The sequence below is a fragment of the Mytilus trossulus genome, chromosome 2, assembly GCF_036588685.1.
Source record: "Mytilus trossulus isolate FHL-02 chromosome 2, PNRI_Mtr1.1.1.hap1, whole genome shotgun sequence".
Classification (NCBI taxonomy): domain Eukaryota; kingdom Metazoa; phylum Mollusca; class Bivalvia; order Mytilida; family Mytilidae; genus Mytilus; species Mytilus trossulus.
The window spans coordinates 51,585,157-51,609,479 of NC_086374.1; the positions used below are offsets into that span (position 1 = coordinate 51,585,157).

At 30.3% G+C, this 24,323-nt stretch overlaps 1 long non-coding RNA gene across 1 annotated transcript in view; it reads left to right on the top strand.

Moving 5' to 3' along the window:
- The first annotated feature begins 11,502 nt into the window (after nucleotides 1-11,502).
- Nucleotides 11,503-24,323, top strand: part of LOC134707528 (uncharacterized) — a 33,294-nt gene continuing 20,473 nt past the window's right edge. Inside the window, exon 1 of the long non-coding RNA XR_010105721.1 lies at nucleotides 11,503-11,718. This is a non-coding gene — a long non-coding RNA (uncharacterized LOC134707528). The remainder of the gene's footprint in view (nucleotides 11,719-24,323) is intronic.

The window sequence follows — 24,323 nt, forward strand, 5'->3', positions numbered from 1 at the left end:
ATACAAATCATTTGAAACCTTATAATATAGATATAAACAAGAAATATAGTCACGGTATGTAAAAATTTAAATTTTTAAAGTTTAAAGTAATAAGAAACTTCAAATGAAAAAAAAATATGCATATGTTTTTGTACAACTCAATGGATAGTTTTCATTATCAAACATATCTACATATACTTTTTTATGAAAAAAAATCTTTAATTTGTTAATATTTAGAAGTTAACTTTATTTTAATTGCTTCCTTCCAGAAAACAATTCCCCGAAATACTTTCCGTTTGCAAAGTGACCTCAGTGTGACCCATCTCGTATAAATCCGGTGATCGCAAATTATACGCATGGATGTCCTCAAAATAAACTATAATCTGATTGTACATGTTAAACACGTGCTCAATATCCATGCTTTTTGTAGATTATTGACAAACAGGTGACAATCGTTAAACTTCGGCTCTAAATACGAACTTTGATTACCTGCCATATTTTCACAACAAAACTGACTGATTGAAAAAAAAAATGACGATTAAACGAAATTTATGCGAAAAAAATGATAAAATCGTGCACAGAAGACTAAGTTTATGATGTTTATATGTATTGGTTCAAGAATTGGAATAACATTGTTTTCCACCAGTTACTCGTTTCATATGACTTTAACCGCTGTTTAAATATTGTGATTTGATAAATTCGAAGATAGATTGTATGTAAAAAAACAACCCAACAACATTTAAGTTCTTTATTTATGATTTTGACCGTATTACCCTATCTTTAGACAAGATTTTGATTGGTTTTGGCTTTCATTTTTTATGGATTGTTTGAATATTTGATTTCAAAAATATACTCTAGCTTGCTTTTACATATCATCTTTTGGTCAAGAAAAATGAGTCTTCCGACCATTTTATTTTTACTGAGAAGGTTTTGTTTTTATAAAGTAATCCCTGAGCTTATGACAACAAACGGCATGAACAGGCATTTAACGGTGAATGCTTTGTTTTTCGTGGATCTATTGTGTCCGGGTTCATGTATTTTTTTTCAAGAATCAAAACTTATTCATTATATCTATATAACTTAATGTCCATGGTTTGGAACTAGAGTAGTTGTTATTAATAATTCAATTTTGATAGATTCTTATCTGATATTTTTAACAACGTAAATTGCCAATCTCCCTGATGTCTTTTTGTGCTACTCTTTAATGTCATTGCGACATTGCATTGAATAAGCCTTGGCTTTTATGTCTCTGATAACATTGATGCAGCTTAATCCAATAAACTTTGAAGATTGCTGCTAAAACCCTTTTTTCTTTTGATTGAAAAAAGACATCTTATAAAGGATAAGCAATGTGAGTAAGACATCTAAAAGACAGACAATATATCTTTCTCCCACAAAACAGCCAATTACTCTATGAATTTATATTTTTACACTTTTAGAGGTTTTTTTTCTTGTGTATATTTTATTATAAGAACTACCAGACGTGTTATTAATCTAATCCAGGAGTAAATTGCTATTTTCATAAAGCATATTAAGAGCAGAAATTACCCCTTCCCTTTCCCCCTTCCACTCCAAAAAATCATAAAAATAAATAAATTAATTAAATTAAATAAAAATCCACCAAATTCAACAACGTCTGATGATAATAATTCGTGATGCTCAGACTTTAGTTTACGGTATATTCTCTAATTGTAATACCCTTGCTTAATTTAGAAACGGTATATTGCGGTATATTGCTTACCAGTTTTGTTCTATGTTGGATAGTCTCGACGGCAATTATACCACCATATTTCCAGATTTTCATACCATTAATTTTTTTCCATTTTTTTTTTATAACTTTGACATGTTGTCATAATAACGCTACATGCTTTTCTTCTGTTTGATCATATACTTTGTTATCTTTCATTTCATTTAGATTTAGCTTTTTTACATGGTCATTCTCAAGACAATACTTGTACAATTTCACACGGGTTCAAGGATTTGAAAGCAAACAAAACTAAAACACATGAGAACAATTAATCAGAAAGACTGACAAATAAATATACATATAGACTTATTAAGAAGGGATAAAATTACGATACTGTTGTGAAGTCATTAAAGCTTGCATATTTTGGCCTTAATATTGAGTCACTGATAAGGTCTTTGCGTCGGAACTAAACACATTTATTCTAAAAACTGTTGTTGGCATGACACGGGTTATGTTCTTCTCATATATGTTATGATGGTATGATACTAAACCCCTAACGAGAAGGATTGTGCCTGATGTTCATATGATGAATTCATAATCTTTCAGTCAGTTTATTTGAAGTCTGGAGCTGGCATGTCAGTTAACTGCTAGTAGTCTGTTGTTATTTATGTATTATTGTCATTTTGTTTATTTTCTTTGGTTACATCTTCTGACATCAGACTCTGACTTCTTTTGAACTGAATTTTAATGTGCGTATTGTTATGCGTTTACTTTTCTACATTGGTTAGAGGTATAGGGGGAGGGTTGAGATCTTACAAACATGTTAAACCCCGTCGCATTTTTGCGCCTGTCCCAAGTCAGGAGCCTCTGGCCTTTGTTAGTCTTGTATTATTTTAATTTTAGTTTCTTGTGTACAATTTGGAAATTAGTATGGCGTTCGTTATCACTGAACTAGTATATATTTGTTTAGGGGCCAGCTGAAGGACGCCTCCGGGTGCGGGAATTTCTCGCTACATTGAAGACCTGTTGGTGACCTTCTGCTGTTGTTTTTTTATTTGGTCGGGTTGTTGTCTCTTTGACACATTCCCCATTTCCATTCTCAATTTTATTTTATGAAATAAGTTATTTAGATATAGATTCCTTCAGTATCAAACACATATCGCAATAACAAACCGCTGTTTTCGATCAATTAACTGTAAATAAAATGTTAAATGCTATATATAACATCTTCATGCCTTATATATCATGTACTGTAGTACGCCGCTAGATTAAAACTGACGAGGAAAGGTAACATACGGCCAGCGAAAGCTCTATTATAGAGCCCAGGTGGTCGTGTGGTCTAGCGGAACGGCTGCAGTGCAGGCGATTTGGTGTCACGATATCACAGTAGCATGGGTTCGAATCCCGGCGAGGGAAGAACCAAATATATATAAGAACCAATACCAATATATATATACAACTCGTCTAAACATCAACCCAACAATGTTAGATCTGTAAATTTCGCAAATTTTTGGTTCTTCCCTCGCCGGGATTCGATCCCATGCTACTGTGATATCGTTACACCAAATCGCCTGCACTGCAGCCGTCCCGCTAGACCACACGACCACCTGGGCTCTCAAAAAAAGAGCTTTCGGTGGGCATGTGTTACCTTTCCACGTCATATAAGTTGAAGTATTTTAAAAAGTATCAAATCAAATTTTAAAAAAATGACACCCTTCCCCTCCCCAAAAAAGAACAACACCATATGGCTTTGAACCTGAAATATGACAAATAAACATATTTTTAATATACCAAGTGCTAACACATTTTTGAAATAATGCATTGAATATATTATGTTAAATATTCATAAGCTTAATACAAACATTTTTTTAAAAGAAAGACCCTTTGGATGTATTTGCCTAGAAAAAAAACCCCACTACACATTAAGATCTCGGTCAGTCATTAAAAATCAACCGTTAATTATAGTAAAAAGTACTATAAAATTATTTTGTTGATTTTTTTTTTATCTAAAAGTATGTTTTGTTTTCAATAGTAAAGTGTTTTCCTGTACTGTTTCCAATGCACTTTAATGTAAGTTTTGTTACACAACTAATCGAGATTATAAAAAGGGGAAAATTGAGATCAAAACATTAACCCTATATCCCCATCAATTAAAAGGCAGTAACGGTCGTATATAAAAATGTTTCTTGTTGTTTTTAGTAAAATATTTTAATAGCACATCTTTATTTGCCTGTGCTAGATTTTATCACGTCTTTTTTAAGATTTGCGATGGATTAAAGCTTGAAGTATAACAGCTTTCTACTTTTATTATGTTGAATACTGTATGTTGTCCCTGAAATGTTTTTTGCTTTTATTTATCTCGTTAAAATTTACCCCAGAGGTCCTTTTATGTATAATTTTGCTTAAATATCTACTACTAAAGCGATAAGAATAAAAAGAATTACAAGATGTACGACCATAAAAAAACTTTCGAACGAAAATAAAAGACAACAAATAAATAAACGGTCGACACAAAAAGAAGATGTCTATATATTCATACATGTCAATCCCATAACAAAAATATGCATAATTATAAAACAAAGACTAAAAATTGTCTTCTAATATTTCAATCCCTGTTCTCAAAAGGGGGTGATCTACAGTAACGGTAACAGTTTTGTATATTGTATGAATTCAAACTTGTATTCTAACGTTGTTGTAAGCTTTTAAATTACATCGCTTTCCTCCATAGTTTCTTGTTCTCTGACCTCTGTCTGGGACGGAAACTGTTGGAGATCTGCACCCTCCTCTCATTGTGATCTTTAAAGGTACACACAAGACCTGCCAATACGAATTAGTTAGGAACACTAATACCAACTTAACTCTGTTAAATCAATAACAATGTATAAGATAAATATCAGAGAGCTACGCTATAAACAGCCACAATTGTGGGCAATATAAAGATACATTTTAAACGAATTGCATTGTCCTTCCCTTTCACAAAACAACAAAAGCAAAATATCAACCACAAACCAATTTAACCAACTAAACTAAACAAGTTGACAGAACAAATCCATATTTTTAAATTTCTGATGTTATTATACAATGTACTTGTGTCTAATCCATTTTGCTACTTTTGCAAATATAATATGTTTAAACTAATGTATATATATATATATATATATATAACCGTTTAAAATTAATGGACGTGATCGAGGTATCAGCATGGTGACTCCAGAGAAAATAAAATGACTATGAAACTTATTAATTACAATGTATGTGATGTTTGTGAAAAGGAAGTAGAAAATATCACTCATTTATTTCTATTATGTTCTGAATTAGTAAAATTTCATCTGTTTATGCAACAAAAGTTGTCAGTTTTATTTGATAATGTTGATTCTGACAAAATTGATAATTTAGTGTATGAAGAGGTATTTATGTTTGGTTTATTTGGATCTATCAAAGGCGTAAATGTAAGTTTTGTCAATTTCATGTTATCTATAGCGAGATATTGTATCTTCAGAAGAAGGAATTTACTTACAAATTTAAACAGTAATGTTGATCTTATTAGACTATTTAAATACACTGTAAAACATTATATAACTTACCTGTATGAATATTTTTGTGATGCAAGATGTATGAGAAATGTTTTTGAGAAACACTTTTTAAGGAATAATATTATGGTACAAGAAACCGAAGGTGTAATAACATTTAATTTCTAAATATTGTGCTGATTATATATATGATTATACTTCAAAACATTGCCTTGTGATATTTGTGTGTAATATGTAATATATCTGTTGTATATATATATGTTGAAGAATTGAATAAAGATAAAAAAAAAAATGACAAATTATTGTTATTACTGATGCTATGCAAAAAAAAAGTGTGAATTATAAAATTTTATTTTTTTCTATGTTCTTTTTTTTCTTCTTCAGTAACACATGACCTGTAGATGAATGCCGCAGAAATCCACCTTTGACCTCAAAGACACTGCAATTATGTATTTTCTCCATGAAGTGACATAGTGAAGATTTATGGTCAACTCGACTTCTCAATTGCCTCGCTCTCATTTCACAGAAATACACGTTATATTAAACAAATATGTGATGGGTCAACAAGATGCAGCTGCACGAAAAAATACTTGCCGCTATAACAAATGGAAGTGTTTAACTACCTTGACTGGCTATACAGCCCTTGCACGGTCGAATGCACCTGTCGCTTTACATCATATCCTCTTTTTAAAGTACAAATCTGAAGTCCCCAACCTTATACCAGTTGATTCATTTTTTAAAATCTGTCTTATTTGTACTAAATAGTGAATGAAATACTTGCCCTAGGTAATTCAGCAAACACAAACCAAATCATACATAAAGTTGTAAATTGATTTCACGACTAGAGAAAAACAAATTTCTGATTATTTATTTAAATCTGTAAATCCGATTTAACATTATTATTTGTTCTCATTTGACCCTGTTTATTTTGCTACAATTAACATAAAATATAATTATCTATGTTTTAATGTATCATGTTTTTTTTCTTCTAAGTATTCAAAAGAAGGAAATCCCTCACAAATAGTGTTGTAGGTTCCACATTTTTAAATTCTATAATTATCCTTTACTATTATTCGAATGCGAGAAGATTTAATGATAAGTCAGCTAATCGTCTTGAGAAGTAAAACTAAAGCCTTTCCCCATCAGTTTCTCATTAAGACTGAGTTGGTTTTTCTGGTTCAGGATTATTTTCATTCTGAAAAATATAATTGAATTTCTTCTGAAGTTGAAATAATCTTATTTTAATGCTTGGCAATTTTTATTGTTGCCTTTTAATATTTACATTAAGCTTCATATGATATTTTCAAGTTATGAATGTAAACTATAATAGATAAATACATAGTCGTACGAAACATGAATAGAGTTGTTAATCTAGGATTTTCAATAGCTGACATGTCAAATTTACTTTGTAAAATCCACTGAAAGGACTCCATCTTATTTTAATATATGTAACACCATGGTATAGTGTGAATTATTATAAATCATTAAAAGAGAAAACAAATCTTATTTCATGTTTACCATATAAGTTTACGGTACTGTAACATGTATTACCAGGTGTGTGTTCTTTGTGTGCGTTAAACTTTTCTGATTTCGTCGCTTCCTATTCATCTTATTCGCCGCTTTCTATTCATCTAATTTGACGATGTGGTTGTTTTTTCCCAGGAATAATTTCTATTAATATAATTATAATCTTGATCTTGAATCTACAATGTTTAACGCAAATACATTCCAACAAGCATATAAAATTAAGTAGGGTTTTCATATGTTCTAATTAAACTCGTACCAAATAGACACTATGCGCTTATATATATACGCTAGCGTAAGATTCATATTAATTAACTAGACAAAGGGAAGGAAATAAGACGGATTAAGATGGGCTCTAGACATATAAATATCATTACGGATGGATATCAGGTCTTAGTCGTTCTTCGGTGAAATAATGAAAAAAAACAACAGCTCTGCAGCTGAAAGTGCTTTTCTGATGCTGTTGTTTGATAAATTTGTTCACATAAGCTTCTTTAAAGTTTTGAGTTGCATCACTGCTTGCTGTCAGTCAACGACAAATAGTTATTAATACTAGTAAAGCACACCCTGAATATGATGTGTTTACTCTTATTAAAGGGGCACTAGCTGTCAAATTCATGGTCACCGATTTGACTCAAATTTTCATATTTGATTTATAACAATGTAAAACATTTATCCAAACTACCAAACGTCTAAAATAAACAGTATACAGAGCATGGTATAGATAATAGGTAAGTTCGTTTCGTGTGTATGTTAGTCCAGACGCCATCTAATTAACTAATGATTTGACCTCAGATGACCATATAAGCGATGTAAACATAAATAACGATATGAATAGATTAAACCAACACGTGCAATTGGATTTTTATAGGTCTGTTTGATTTTATCTTATAGATTTAAAATTTATGTGTCTCATTGTTTTTAATCGTATAAGAATGATTTTATATTGATCGAATCAGTAATCAAATGATTTACCGTAGTTTCACTTTCATTGTTGACATTCTTTTTCTTTAAATAACCTGTACACGTATAATGCATGCGTTGTCAATCTCTAGCGAGGGGTTAAATTGAAGTTCATATGAATACGGATTGAATGAGGTACGCTAATTCACTTGCAAGTGAAACAGTGATTATCTATGTTTCATCGCTTAATTTGACAATATTAAACCATTTTGACTGCTAAAAGCGAATTATTATTTCACTATTTCACTTTCATTATTGATTGAACAAAAAACATCTTACTTAATTTTTTTGATATATCTCGTAGCCAGTGCCCCTTTAATACTATTACATGTACTTAAAGGGTCTCAAATAAAGGTATTTGAGTACTAAATGTTGTATCATAGAGGGAATAATAATTATTACTATATTTATATATCTATTTTTTGAATTGCTTTGCCGCATATGATTTGATAAACACAGAAATATACCAACAAACAATTTTAACCAATTAGGACGGGTGTCCTATGTACAACGTTTTATAATTATTTGTGGTGTCACAATAATTGCAATTTTTGTAAACGTAATTTTTCAGTATAATTGTAATGTCTATTTGTAATAAGTACTTCTAATGTAGTTCATACAAGTATTTATAGAATCATACCATATTATAGATTGTTATACAATACTATTGGCAAAGTTTATAAATTAAAATATATGTGTCGAATCTTCCTGTTAGAGGAGGTCTATATGTGGAAAAGGCACGAAACTTCAAAGGGAGAAATGTTGGTATTTAGAATGAAATTCCGGTTTTTCGTTTTTTCTTTCTTTTCTTACATTGTTTGTCCTATCATATTCATACGACACGTTACGGATTGTATAAAAAGTATCTGAGACTAGCATTTATCGGGAAACCACCACATTCCAAACTTCATAAAAAATGTACTTAGGTCAACGCCTGTACAGAACACCAAATAAAAATACAAACAGATTGTTTTTTTTCATTTGTTAAGCAATTAAATTAATCATCTACATGTATGAAAGGCTCTGATATTACAAAAGGTGAAGCAATTTTAAAGACGATGAAAACAACTTCGACTTCAATAAACAAATTAAAAACAAATATGACAAACAGCAACCAACATCTAAACCAGATTTTAATAGGACAAACAATACAAGTACAAGAAAGAAAAAAAACCCACCTAAACAACACTACAACTTTAAAACTGTAAAATGACTAAAATCTGATATGAAAAAAATGTGATGCCACCTTGCACCTTTATGTCATAATTTGTGTACATACAATGTAGTTTCATACAGAAAATTAATAATGACACGTTTTATCATAGTCCTTGATAATCCGCCATAACGAAAGTAAATGATTTCACTCCAATAGTAAAATTATGTATTTCAGCAAATCTACGTTAAATTCAGTAAGATTGAACATATTTCTTTATCCCTGATGTCAAAGTTTTAGTTAAGGAAAACTGGATGCTTACGAATATCTGAAAGATAGGCTTTGCTCATTGTTGAAGGTCGTACGGTGACCAATATTTGTTAATTTCTTGTTTATGTCTGTCTCAATGGAAATACCACTACATCTGCTTTTTTGTATGGAGCCAAATGATATTTTAATTGATTGATGTTTGGTTCTTGACACCCAGTAACAAATATTTCAAACGTAAGAGGTAACAAATGGACACTAAAAGAAAGCTTATCATAACTGTATTAGATTGGGATATGTGTTGGTGTACCGTGCTTCAAACATTTTACAATCAAAGTAATCCTGTTAATTCTCTTATCAAGATCTCAGACAAAAAAGGGGTCACTTTCACTGATGCAATTAGTAAAAGTTATATCAAATGGTTTGATTTCATAGTTTTTAAGTGGTGATACAAACGTATTGTCTATTTTAGAGTCATGTTTTTATTTTAAGTACACACATTTGTCTGCATTGAATTTCTTTATAGATATTCTAAACACCAATGTGTATAGTACTAGCAAGTCTTGTCCACATTTCCATATTGAAGGAAAAAGTAGATGAACTGTAATACATGTAAGTCCCCTTGAATTTGAACTATCAAAAACGATTTCCAATCTATTGAATAACAGCCCGTAGATGTCCATTAGTCTGAAAGATCTTAGTATTCACATTTTTTAATTAAATATTAGATATTTGCACTATGGCTTCAAACTTCTTAATATTGCGTATAAACGTAAATTTCGAATACTTTACACAAATTCGATTTAACATGTCTAGATTATACCATCCTATTTCTTTATCAATAAAATTTACACAATTTTGAAAGGTTAAAGATTTCAAAATGTTTTTTCTAATTTTAAGATCAAAATAACGGCTATCACCATACATCGTCTTCTACGATATTGTATATCATTTCAAGAAAAATATAAAATAAAAGGATTCAATAATGTTAAATGCCTATCCATTTCATAAGAATCACAAAATTAGCAGTCATCATGTCGTGACCTCTTAACTTATTGCTCGATGTTAACAGCTAGAATCGTTTATTTTGACGTCTACAAGAGAGAAAAAATGTCAAACGGATATATACAAACTAGAGGAGTCAAACAAAGTACAAATTATTCTATAGAAAGAACCAGAAAAACGAAAGTAATTGTAAAATGCATTCTTGTCACAAGAAAATTATTGATACTTTTAAAAGTTTAATGCAGCGTAAAGTAACCGAATCGAAAAGAGTGCGTCTTAATTAAGTTTGAGTCGAATATACCCGCCAGACTGTTGCTGTCGATTTTCACATCACAGAATGCGGGTCGGCAACGTTTATTTTAATCTGGTAGCAGTACGACTTGTGTGGCTATATGAGCAAGAACTACCCACCCTTTTGGAGTTCACTCCTGTACGTATTCCGGTGGGATTCGTTTCGCTCAATATTTATTTTTTTAGGACTGTCTTCGTTGTTAGTTCGTTTTTCATTTGACCATTGTTTGCTTTTCTTCCTTGTATAGTTCTTGATTAGCATATTTTGTATATATTTCTTTCTCTTCCATTTAAACATTTTCAAGGACATTGACGAACAGTATTGTTTCATATTATGTTTTCATTTTCTTTAGGAATATAAGATCTTTAAATAGACCCTTGACTAAGTTTAAGAGTATTATAAGTACATGTAAGTACTATGAATGTAATTGATTGATACATTGACAATGCTGATCTGTTTAATACGCAGAGAATTGTTATCTATATAATGTTTTAGCAGGCACGTCATCCTTAAACCTTTACAGACTTTCCATTACATGTCTGTATTATTGTACAAATCCATGTATAGACTGAATATAAGCAGATACTAGACAAAGCTTGAAAATCTCGTTCATTTTTGTTTTCTTTCGACCCGGAAATAAATTGTATGTATAACTCAATCAAGTTGTATTACTTAATTTCATGTCAGTGTTGTTTGCCTTTTCAACGAAAACATGATAGAATTGTAGGATTCAGTTTTGTGTAAACAACGCAGTTGTTTGAACTAAGACAACAGAAAATTAACCTTAGGTTTAAAAATTCGTACTCAATTATCTTTAAAAAAAAAAACCAGAGGCATTGTTTTATTCAAATGCACTTTAGTGTTTCACCCGGTCAACCATGTTGTTACCTTGTGACATCTATAAGAAATACTATATATGTTGTAGATGTATTGACTTAATGTCATTAGGTATTAAAAACGACCATAAGAACAATTTCTAGAATTTTATTGGAACTTTACATTTTAATGTAAATATGTTTCCTTATCATTTGATATCAAGGTTTTAATCGATCGTAAATTAATCACGTGATATATTTTACAACAAACGTTTAAGTGATATGGATGATTCTGATTTTACAAATGCTGATGACTTTTGACTTCAAAGATACGCATTGTCACTAAGAACAAGATCATCAACAATATAAAAGTTCGATATATCTGTAGGAGTGGGTTCTATGACGGCATAGCTTTATCACTTATAAGGACAGATACGTCTTCGGTTTAGCTTCAAACGGGACTTTTCTATACAGAATATAAAAAAACTTCAAAACTTTTTAAGGTAAGCAACACATTTTATATGTTTTTCTTTTTATAATTTTGATTCATTAAACAAGAAATTATGTCAAAATTGTGACCTGTTCCATTTTACTTAACTTTTGTCAGGGCTTTTCTGTATATAGAATACATATTTCTAGATGCATGAAAGTATCCATAGAATAATTCATTTTTAAAGATTTCAGCTTATGAATGTTTTTGCAAAAGGGCTTTTAAACAAGAAACAGCATTTAAAAAATTATTCCAACTAGGATTTGTCAGGCTAAAAAAACACATTTCAAATTCTAAACTTTTTAAAAAATACCGTTGATAAATAGCATGTTAAAACGTTTGATTGTGCATTTAGCCATTAGGCAGATGAGGATATTTAAGATTGCATTCAATTTACGAAGATAGTAATTTGAAACTTAACAAATGTTTGAAATGTTTAAGAATAATAACACGACCAGTCATTATGTCATGTTTGTGCATTTTAGTAAACTATTGCATCATGAAACAAAACGAGTTTTATTTTTCAAATCCTTGTGAATAGTATTTTTTTTTATATGTAAAAAAAAACCTTGAGAATTGTTACATAAAGAAAATAAAAAAATATCTTTGGAGTACAAAAATATGATTTCCTATAAAGATGGGATCGTTTTATATTAGTTTTTTTTAGTATATTGATTGGCACTTAAAAAATGACCATAAGCCTATGATTGTTTGTTGAAATATGTAATAGTACTACATGCTTTGAGGACGTTTGGTATACTTAGAAGGTTTCAGAAAGAGTAAGAAATTGATATTTCTCTGGCCAAAAGGAACAAACGTTTTAATTTCCTGTCAACAATAATAGATAGTAATATTACTCGCAAAATGAAACATATTATTATCCGGTACGAAGTAATGTAGCAGAGAAAAGATCGTCATATCAATCATTATAAAAAGCAAAATATGAAACAAAAAATATACAAATAAGCATTACTATTTTATCCTATTGTATTTAAATTTTGACAATAATGATTGGTAATTAAAAGTACTTTTACTACGTTAACTGAAGTAGAAATAGAAACAAAAGAGTATCTTTAGGTTTAATGTGTCATTTAATTTTCTGTACATTTATAAAATGTCATCTATGCATACACATGTTTTTAATTGTTTGACGTAAAATGTTTAGGCGATTGAAAATTTAAATAGTTTTTCGACTTTTATGAGACCAAAACTCAACAATAAAATGAAATCATTTGAAATTAAGATCTAGTGGTCGCAACTTGGCTTTTAATCACTTACTCCATTTATATATTTGAAAAAAGATTAGCTATGTGAAAAAAATATTCCATGTGCAGCCTATCTTTCAGTATTGTAAGATTGCCATATAAATAAATTCTCTTGCAGCAGCTGAAGAACAGAAAGGAAAGCAAACGTTACAACACATTATGTCCTATCATGTAATTTTGTCATTTTAATGTTTATTTAACATTGCTATAAAGCGGGAGGTTTGACACAACCAGATTAAATCCACCATTTTTTTCTTAAAGTGTTCATTGTTATATTAAAGTTCGTTTCTGTGTGTTTTTCATTTTAATGTTGTATTTCTGATGTGTCGTAGTTCTCCTCTTATTTTTGATGCGTTTCCCTCAGTTTTAGTTTGTAACCCGGATTTGCTTTTTTTCTCTCAATCTATTGATGAATTTCAGTGGTATACTACTGTTGCCTTTATCGGATACTTTTTCTATTAAGTATAATTATTATCAACATACCCAATGTCATGTCATGATACATGCAATGATCATTCTGATATTTTTTCTATTAAGTATAATTGATGTCAACGACCCAATGCCATGTCATGATACATGCAATGATCATTCTGATATTTTTTCTATTAAGTATAGTTGATGTCGACGAAACAATGTCATGTCATGGTACATGCAATGATCACATAAAGTAAAAATAGTTAAGCTGAAGATTTTACATATTTTTCAAATGTTTGTTTTTGTTAAATTGATTTCAGTATTTTTAATGATGAAATGATCGAATCTGTTAGAGGCGATAACTTTAACATTTTTTTATTAAATCAAATGAATGAAGCTCTAAGATAACTATTATTCGATTTTTTAAGAGGAACATTTTTAAATTAGAAAGATGCTGTTTTACTATCTTCATTTTGAACAAAAATGTTAAACTTTGAATGAAATTTTCTTCTAAGAAACTGGCATAAACCTTTCAAAAAAACTGTTTAAAAGAATTCGATTTCTTTATTTAAAGTTTACCCTTATAGTTTTATTACTCAAGCTTTCTACAACAGAATCCACATACATTCTTGATATTTTTTTTATTCATAAATTAAGCTAGATTAAAAGCGATATATTTCTAAATCAAACATGTAAACAGCTCTAAGAAGAAACTCTGCATTTTTTCCGAATTGCCAGGTGTGAGCGATATCACGTTCAACTATTCGCTCAGGCTCTTGTGTGTTTAAAGTTAAATTACATTTCCAATACTAGTATTAGAGATGCTCACCAAATGTCAGAAGTTTGCAACAGGGATGTTTCTCTAATTTATAGAACAAAGCTGATGGTGATTGGTTTTAAAAATTGAAAAAGAAGATTATGTTTATCTGAATGAAAAAGTATTTTACTTAATGAAAAATAGATTTACAAGTAAGTCGTGTTCAAATTAATTCAAAATCTCTCATAATTGCGTTTTTTTAGAAATTTGCGTACAAATGATAGTTTGCAAAGTGATTCTTTATAAGATCAGATTCATGTACCTCGCATTGTGTTCTTTTCAGTTCCCCTCTCTTGTCTCTACGTAAATTTATATGGCATTTGTGCCATTAAGAGTCTGATATCTTTGACGAGTTTTCTATACTTGTGTGACATATTTTTGGTAGATCTGCAATCAAATGTACGTGTGTATTTCTTTGAAGACATTGTCGATCATGCAATACATGTAGTACACTTATGAAAACTAAGTACGTAGTTTTTGTTCTCCATGCTGTCTTTATGGAGACTTTCGAACATCATCCACAAACAGTCAATATTCCACGTGTTACGACCTGAAATGTGAAAATTTGGATCAAAAAGATGTAAATGTGAAAATCTGGATCAAAGAGATATAAAATGAATGTTTAAATCATCTCTTATGATCATGATGATAACATACTTTTTGATTTTTTGAAATCATTGATTTATTATAGTTCTGTATTAAGATGAAAAAAAGGCAGCACTTGCATAAAACAAAGAAATATGATTTGCTTTGTTAATGGTCAGAAGAACATTGATACAATACAGCTGGAATTACTTTGTTTCCTTTATGACAGAATAACAATTATGGTTTTGACAATCCTGAGCAATGCAGGTGTTCTGGAAATTTATAACTGACTCTGTCTGCGATTTTATTAAAACAACTTATAAAATATCGCCTACTATAGATGGAGTTAAGCACTTGTATTTTCCGATTACTTTGATATGTACACTGTCATTAGAGGTCCTAATAGAATATTGATAAAACAAGACAATAAATGTGTTTAATTATTAAATTATGTCAAGGGCTATAATTGTTTCGCTGATTATTCACCGAGTTTGTTCTAAACTCTATAATGACATAGGTCATAAAAAGTTGATTGGTGAAGACATAAAACCACGTTGACATTGTGGAGGCAAAGTTCACCATGATCATATTAATAAAGTTATAAAGCTTTTGTTGTCTCTTTGACACCTTCCCCATTTCCATTCTCAATTTTATTTCTTATAGTTCTATTCAGAAGGTGCGGGTAATATATCTAATAAGAACAGAATACAACAACGACAACAACTGAAAGCCTGAATATTTGCATGGGAAAGGCACACTTAAATGTGTCAAAATTAATCGGTTTACTTGTTCAAACATCATCGATGCTAAAATTTGTGATTAATTGTCTCTAAGTGGCAAGCATTTAATGCTCAATCCGAACGAGAATAACCTAGATTCTAATTAATCAAATAGTTTCGTGACTTTATAAATAGTTGGTACAATGTAGCGTCAAATGCATTTTTTAACAAATCAGACAGAGTTTAGAAATACGATGACGACCAATCAAGACTAAGCCCTGCTCAACACAAGTCCTATATAGTAAGTATACCGATACTCGGTATTTACTTCCCTGCAAACCAGGTGTTTAAATAACACGTCTTTTAGAGGCAAAATTGAAATTATAACGTAGAATGGATCGGACATTTGAATATTTTCCCCAGAATTGTCAACTTTTTGGGTCCATATCCCATGGCTTAAGCCCGAGAAAACCAACTTTCTCCAAATAATTTTTTCTTGATGTCAACATCAGAATTTAAGAAAAAAAAAGGAAGCAACAAAAATGTTATAACTGCTAAAAATACGCATTACTGAAAGTATTAAACAACAACATTTCGAGAGACAATTAATTTGCAATTAAATGTTGATGACTTCCGAAAATCAGATGACGGAAGAAAAATGGGGTTGTTGTAAGGTTAATGGTGAATGCTTAAGTTTCGCACTTCAGTTGCTAACCTTTCTGTTAGATATACTACTACTCTCTTCCAACAAAAGCAAAGGATTTAATTTCCCGATTCCGACCGGAAATGACTGTATATGAAGTATACATCCTACTCAGCCAACTGGACATACATAATTATTCTTCTATATCAATATAGCCTATATTGCAATGGAATCAATAATCCAAAGAAGAGATTTGGTCAAATCTTGTCGCAACAGTTGCGAAAAACAACCCAAAGAGTTAGAAGAGTTTAAAATAGTTTACCAGTAATTTAAAGTAGACATTTTAATCACGTCCCAAATATTACTTATCAGTGAAAGTCTAAGGCTTAAATAAAACTAGCATTGTTTTAAACGAATTATCAAAGATATAATATGAAGATAAACATAAAAAGGCAGATATTGAATATTTATAACGCAGCATCATGATTGTTTGTGATAAAATTGTCATCAAATCAGTTTAATTGGTCTTATTCAGTGAGTATAGAATCATTACTTCCTGTTACCTGTTACGTCTAATGTATTACTAATACTAAAAGCTTATTTATCATGTTTATTAAAATATTTTAATGAAATATCTCGAGATACATTCAATATAACTTGATATTAATGTACATTCAAATACTAACATCCCCAGTTTAATTTAAGCTTATGCTTAGATTTTATTATCTGCAAATGGCCTATTATCCATAATTTATGTATGAAACCTGACAATAAATAAATTTTAACATCACTGTCCAAGATTGGGAGTAAGTTGTCGTAGTGGCCACATCTCCTTTTTATATTAAAGTCTTTTAAAAAATGGCAAAACCAACATCTCAAACAATAAAAAAATAAAATGTTGAGATTCCGAAAATTAATAATGAATTTCGATCTAAATGTTTATAGTGTATATCTCATTCATTATTATCAAGGACTAAGGTTAATAAATGACATGACTAAATGCATAACCTCTAATTACATTATTGCTAGAATAAAACGACATATGTAGATTTTATCATATACATGTAAGATCTAAATAACAAGACTACTGTTGTGTTATCTGTATGATCGCAATGGATTTAGCATATATAATTGATGAACTAACTACTACATGGTTTGTTGTAAACCTAACACACACAGTTCAGTACACCCCTATAATTGTATTTATAATGATATATAAATTCCATCGCGACATATAGCTTTATAATTCACATGATTACAAAATGGATGAAAAACATTTAGCAAATTTTTAAAATTTGACATTTATTGTAGATATGTAAACATCTTCGATATTTAGCAATACGCCATCCGTGTAATGGCATAATAGTGCATGTTTTATTACATCCTACAGTACTTGATTTTGCGAAGGGTTTTTGGTAATTCCATTACAAGAAAAAAAAACAGCGACACAAGTTCCAGGCTTTAACTCTAGAATTTTAAATGAAAAACAAATTAAATCATTTAGGGTGGGAGAGACTTATTTTTTAAGAAAAATTGTCAAAATTAATTTAAGTTAAGGAGTAAAAGGATTGTGTTATGTCATTGTCAACTGACAATCACTTATATCATTTTATCTTGAATTCATTTTACTGTAATTGTAGTTTCATTTTTCACTATCGAATGCAAACCCCAAAAATAAGCGATAACATAAAATAACTGAGCACCTAAGATCACTCCAAGTTTTTGGTGGGGTTCGTGTTACTTAGTCTTAAGTTTTCATGTTATGGCTTTTGTACTTTTGTCTGTTTGTCGTTTCCTTTTAGTTTTTTAAACCATGACGTTGTCACTTCATTTTCGTTTTACGAGTTTGAATGTCCCTTTTTTATATTTTACCCCCTCGATCTTTTTGTAATCTCGAATATTGGTTTTCTTTATGAATTATATAATATGTTTTTTTCCCGGTGTTGTGTAATTTTTTACCCTAAAACAAAATTAAAAATGAAGATATGATTTTCGTCGTAGTAGCATTATATGTTTAATCTATACAGCCTATCAAACTAGACATAAAGGATAATACGGAGAACGTTAAATCTGCCTCATATCTAAGATTTTACCACATAACCTCGCTAAATACAATATTTATCTATTCCCCATAACTACATGAAAAACTTTAATCTTAGAAGAGATTTTACATTTGTAAAACGTGTGAGAGATAAATAGCCACTCTCGCTTCATTTGTGTCCATCAGTAGTGATATGGTCAGATGAAGTACTTGTATTACTATTTAAAACAAAATACCATGGCATGTGCATAAAGAAATCAAAATAACCCGTTTGATTATGGTCATTCTATAAATGTTTATAATGCAAATTTCATTAATTTGTTTGAAACCAAAAAAATCCCGCCTAGATAATACGTGCAGTTCAACCAATGTATGACTCAACAACTGAAGCAACTCTTGTGTATTATTGATGAATCTTAATCCAGTTTGTTGTCGCTAGTACTGTCTAATAGCTTTAAATAGTCATACTAATAGCAGGCTTTCGACCAACTATAATGTGGAGGAGATCACCAATTTTAAGAATAAGAAAGGGGAGTTAATTCCCAGCATATTAAATACGGTTTGGAAATAAGGGTTGTTATAGTTTTATAAATATAGACAATTATCTCTGATATTGGTCTGTTAGACTGCAAGGCTACCGACAGACCAGGAGCTAGAATTTCGGCAGTGACATGCACATATGGTTATTGTTTTAGTGAAATTTGCTGTAATAAAATTAAGAAGTTCATTGAAAGTGTGGATAAATTTTCAGCTCTGATTTCTTGACAGATTTTACCCTACGCGCTTTTTTATCACTCTTGGATTTCGTTTGAATTCAGTTTTAAATTTCAAATACTTGACAAAGAGACATTGTATGTCGAAATGTGGATCTAGTTCATTTATTGTATTCGGTATTTTAAATGCGACAGAAAAATAATTTCGTTCTCTTAATAATGCAATATTATGAAAAGAATTAACGAAAAAAGTTAAATAACAAAATTACTGAATTCCAAGGAAAATCCCTTATCACGTGGCAAAATTAAAAGTTCGAACACATAAAATGAAAGGGAAGCAACTGTCATATTCATTACTTCGTAAAGACATTTCCCGTATATTAAATATAAAAATCCCTTACTTTTTCCAGTTTTGTAAAGTATGCTTCATTTGAGTTTGTTTCAATTGTGTTTACGATTCTTAATATACATACATTGTAACACCAACACAGACATGAATACTGTGTGGTATAAAGGTATTGATACTGTACAAATCATGTATTAAACTAAGCGTATTGAGTAGTCTTCGAACTGTACTAAAAATAGACAATTCCACATGTCCTTTGATTGTCAATGCGAAAACTGATTGAATTTCAGTTCAGAATAATTGAATTCACATTCAAATTTCAATTTGAAGGTTAATAATCCTCTTGGAATACTACATGTGTTTCCAATTTTGTCTATAACACCCAATTATCACTGTAAGCACTAGAAAACGATATGAAATGACATTTAGAAAACAATAATATTTGTAAGATATAATTTTCTAGAGAAATCACGTCAAATTCTAAAATTCAAATTTATACAAGTTGAAGGAGCTTTTTTTGTTACATCATTTGAAAGCATTGTTATATGTATTTACATATACATATTCAAATATTATCAAATAAAGGCATCAGTAGTATACCGCTGTAAAATGTGACACCTGTCATTGTGGTGTCCGAAAAATGATATACAAGATAAAAAAAATACAAAATACAAACATAGAAGTTGTGAAAAAAAAGTTAGTAACGTGGGCCTTCTCGTAGTATTTCAACGTATGCATTCGCATACTTACAATCCACCATCACAAACACACGGTCTATACAATGACGTTGTAACTTACGCCGTCGCATCTAAAAAAAACGAATATCGAGATTATCGCCTAGTGGAATTATTAAACGAAGTTACTACTCTTGTAATTAACTCTAGTGCTTGTATACTTATTTCGGTTCAGTATATTTCAAAGCATCTTGCATTTTATCTTTAATCAAAATTTGATCAATACAATGTTCTTTCGTAACATTAATGTCACACCAACGCATTTCACAAATATAGTAAAACGTATTGGTAGCATGCACGCGAAGAATCGCTTGAACAAACAGTCAAAGAGCTCACGAAAACTACTCTTAAACTATCCTTCTAATGTTTTCTTCCTGGTTCATGTCAGTTCGATGTCATTTCATTAACAATAATCATGATACATTTTACACATATAATGTCTTTCATAAAACGATCGCATTCAAAATCTCCTTCCTATGTCAACTCTTTTAGATAAAGTTATTGTTATATTTCAATATAATGTTCTGGCATCTTAATCCAATGTTGAGAAAATTTACGAAGATTTGAAAAAAATAGTTGTAATTATACTTTTTCTCTCTCATTAAGACGAAAAGCTCTAAATGTCTTCCATTCATTTGACATTTAAGTTGTATGCTTACTTAAACACTAATCTGTACTTTGAGCGCTCGTAATATCACACATAATTTTATTTCAGAAAATAATAAAATAATGACTATCTTTGGCATTTGCTCTTTCTAGTTTTATGAAAAGAAATTTCATTATTGAAACTGAAAAGGTTGCCATGTAGGTATTGTTCAAAAGGGTGGAATGAAGTTGTTAAGCAACGAAGAACTGAAACAATTATTGTGGCCAGTAGAAGGATAGACTATAATATTTTGAAATTTTCCATAATTTTCCATTTGTCTACGTGTATAAGTTTTTGCCTCAAGTCGTCATTTAATAGAGCTTTGTTTCAAAACCTTAATATCCAGTTCATTTTTGTAAATCACATGGTTGAACTTGTGCTGTTCGAATAACGACACTATTGATCGGTAACAAACCTGTTTAACATTTGTAGAGGATGGATATGCAGGTTGTACTAAGACCTATGTTTATGATACTGCAAACACCAAAAGTGTCGTCCTTCCTGATTTGCTTTTAACAATAAGCTTAGTTTCAATATTTGTATGAATATCAACTTTGTGATGGGAAATGAAAATACAATTTGGAAATTCTTCGTACTATTTAAATGTCACACAGATAGCTTATCTTTTAATAATCATGGTATTAATAGAAATTCGAGATGTTTATTTTTTTTCTTCAAAGTAACACATTTTCAACAGATCGGAGCTGGCGTTGTCAGATTATTTTAGATTTATGAGTTTTGACTGTTTCTCTGGTATCTTTCGCCCCTCTTTTCGAAAGAAATACCATATCAGTAATTTTTTTAGGTTTTACTACGTCATTATGTTTTGGGCAAAAGAATTTTATTTTTTCTGAAAACGTATTCATCAGAATTCATGCAACAGTTGTTTGATGGTCAAAATAAAATTTAGTTACAAGTTATATATAATGCAATTTTAGAAGTTAGAGAATAAGTTAGCCATAAAACCGGGCGGCTTAATCTTCCATTTTCTACACAAGGAAATGTCTGTACCAAGTCATCAATAGCACAGTTGTTTTTCGTTTCTCTGATGTGTTTAAGCTTATGATTTTGCCGTTTGGTAAGGGACTTTCCGTTTAAAATTTAACTCGAAGTGAGGTATTTTCTTTTTCTTTTTTTTAACAAAATAAGCATTTTGACAATTAAGTTCTCTTCAATGATGCCTGATGTCATAAAAATTAGAAAATCTGAAATCTAATGCAAATTTTGTAAAAAAAAAATTAACATTAACGGAAAGCACGAAAAAATGGATTTCAAAGTTTTCTCAAAGCAAACTCCTATCAAATGATACTGTACGATTGATTTACTTGGCTAGTGATATCCTAGCAGACGTTATTCCAAACGCAAATTATAATCAAATACTACCTGTATCTTCATGTAAGACGACAGACCTACTGAATTGGAGTTACAACGCCAAAGAGCAAAGGTATCGAACAGTTTTTAAACATTAATAATCTCGTTCAACCCTAAAAGATCCCTATGCGTCCACTTTATTTCTATGTTTCTCATGAAAATACACACTTATAACAATTTGAACATCATAGCAATTGAACAGAGCATCAGCTTTATAAAGAATAAAAAAAAGTCTGTAATTTTTTTTAGCAGAATGGCTAGTATTGTTTTCGTGTATGTGTTTGTCTCTAGCACTGTTTAACATGGTATGAATACATTGGTTGTGGCAATCGCTATATCTTAATTTGTTTCGTCTACTTTCTATGTTGGTGTCTTTGATTTTCTTTTAATACCACCGTGAACCGTGAAATTATGTCTCATTGAAGAGAACAGCATTTTTATAATTTGTCTTTCAAAATTACCCTAAATATACGTCTGATTAAAGAGAACAGCATTTCTCATAATCTTTCTTTCAATTCATACTACGAAAGCATTCAGATATTGCGTGTAGACACTTCTTTTTTCAAATGAATAGAAATAAAAGTTCACCATCTGATTTCCATGACAATGATACAAATATTACCATGTCAATGATTGTCTGACAAATCTAATTACACATCCGGTATTTTCATTGAAAAAAACATCATTTATTGAATTGCATTCAATTTGTACTGTTTTAGAAGAAAAAAGAGATCAAATTAAATTTGTCGCACATTAATAACTGCATTGTGGCCATATGCAAAACAGCTCCCAATGGTATATTTAAAGCTATTCGTATGCAATGATTTAATTCCTCAAAATTATGGCCATTTCTTGCGTTTAGGATCATTAGTTGTACAATGTATTCTGTTATTATTTACATCCCTTGGACAATTAGTAATAAATGTCTAACTAAAACATGTGAACAGCAATTAGGTCTTATTGTATGATAATGTTTACTGAATTTGGCATATGCATTTTAATGTGTTCAATTAAACGTTGGAATCATACAAAATGTATTTACTGCATTTTTTATATATTTCTACTAACGAGTGAGTTGTTTACTTTTATATATGTGTCCATCCGTCTGTCCTAAACCTTCATTGCATCACATCGCGTCTATTTCACTAAATGATTTGAAATTTGGTCTAGAACGTCAATGATATGTGAACCCATTTCATTTTCATATATACCATACAGTCACTTCACGTTTGATGACACTTTCAATATGTAATTATGCTTATAAGGCATTGCTTTTTTTGTCTCATTTTTGTCAGCTTGTGTATTAAGGAACAATGATACTTTATCATATTTTGTAATATGTGAGTGATACTCAAATCTGATAGCCATTGGATTTTTCGTTTATTTGATCTTATTTTTAAAATTATTTGGTATTTGATCTAGAAGTTTACTTTTAAAAATTTAAAACAACATGTTTAATAATTTCATGCGTCCGAAGCTGGATTTACCTGAATCAGGAACCTCAAAGCCAAACACTTGACATCCGAGGATGTATAAGTACCGAAAAGCGTTGAAGAGCTATATGACAAACATACATAACAAAAATAGCCAAATTTATCTCAAGTCAACTTTGCCTGAGGGAGTTGAAACCTTATACAGTCAAAGTGATTTTAAGGCCGCCCTGTTGTCATTTTCCTGTATTAAATATAATAAAGATAAACTACTTCAAATACCAATGTAGGAATTACCAAAATATATTCGAATATCTTTTAAAACTACAAACAACCAGCCCGCTAAGACATAGGAATACATCAACAAAGGTGATAAAACAAATTAAAAAACATGCTAGATTGTCCGAACGCATGCCTAGGAATAATCTTTAATCTGATTAACCGGGTTATAATCAGACTCGGCTAGTCTAGACCCTTGAACGTAACACACTCGTAAAAATCTCAAACATGACAGCTTTTAGCAATGCATTAAAAGGTTTAATGGAACACAATGCCATCTTTTTAAAACCTTTCGTGCAGAATATCAACTTCCTTAAAAATAATTCTAAAAGCCAAATCGTAAGTACTTTAATATGACAAAAATTTCTTTTCTTTGTTTCTAACGTCAGATTCCTTTATATTAGGAAATCTGGTCAGCAATGAACTGAAACGTTTGTCTTGACAGTAACAAATGTATGCAGTTCCAGTCTATGTTCAATGTTGTATAATCTGAAGTATGCGGTGAAAATGGTTCACAAGTATTGAAGATCACTTATCACGAAAGGGTTACTGCAAATCTTGATTTATTTACCAATATTCTCTAATATCACAGACATAAGTATAATTCTCTTCACA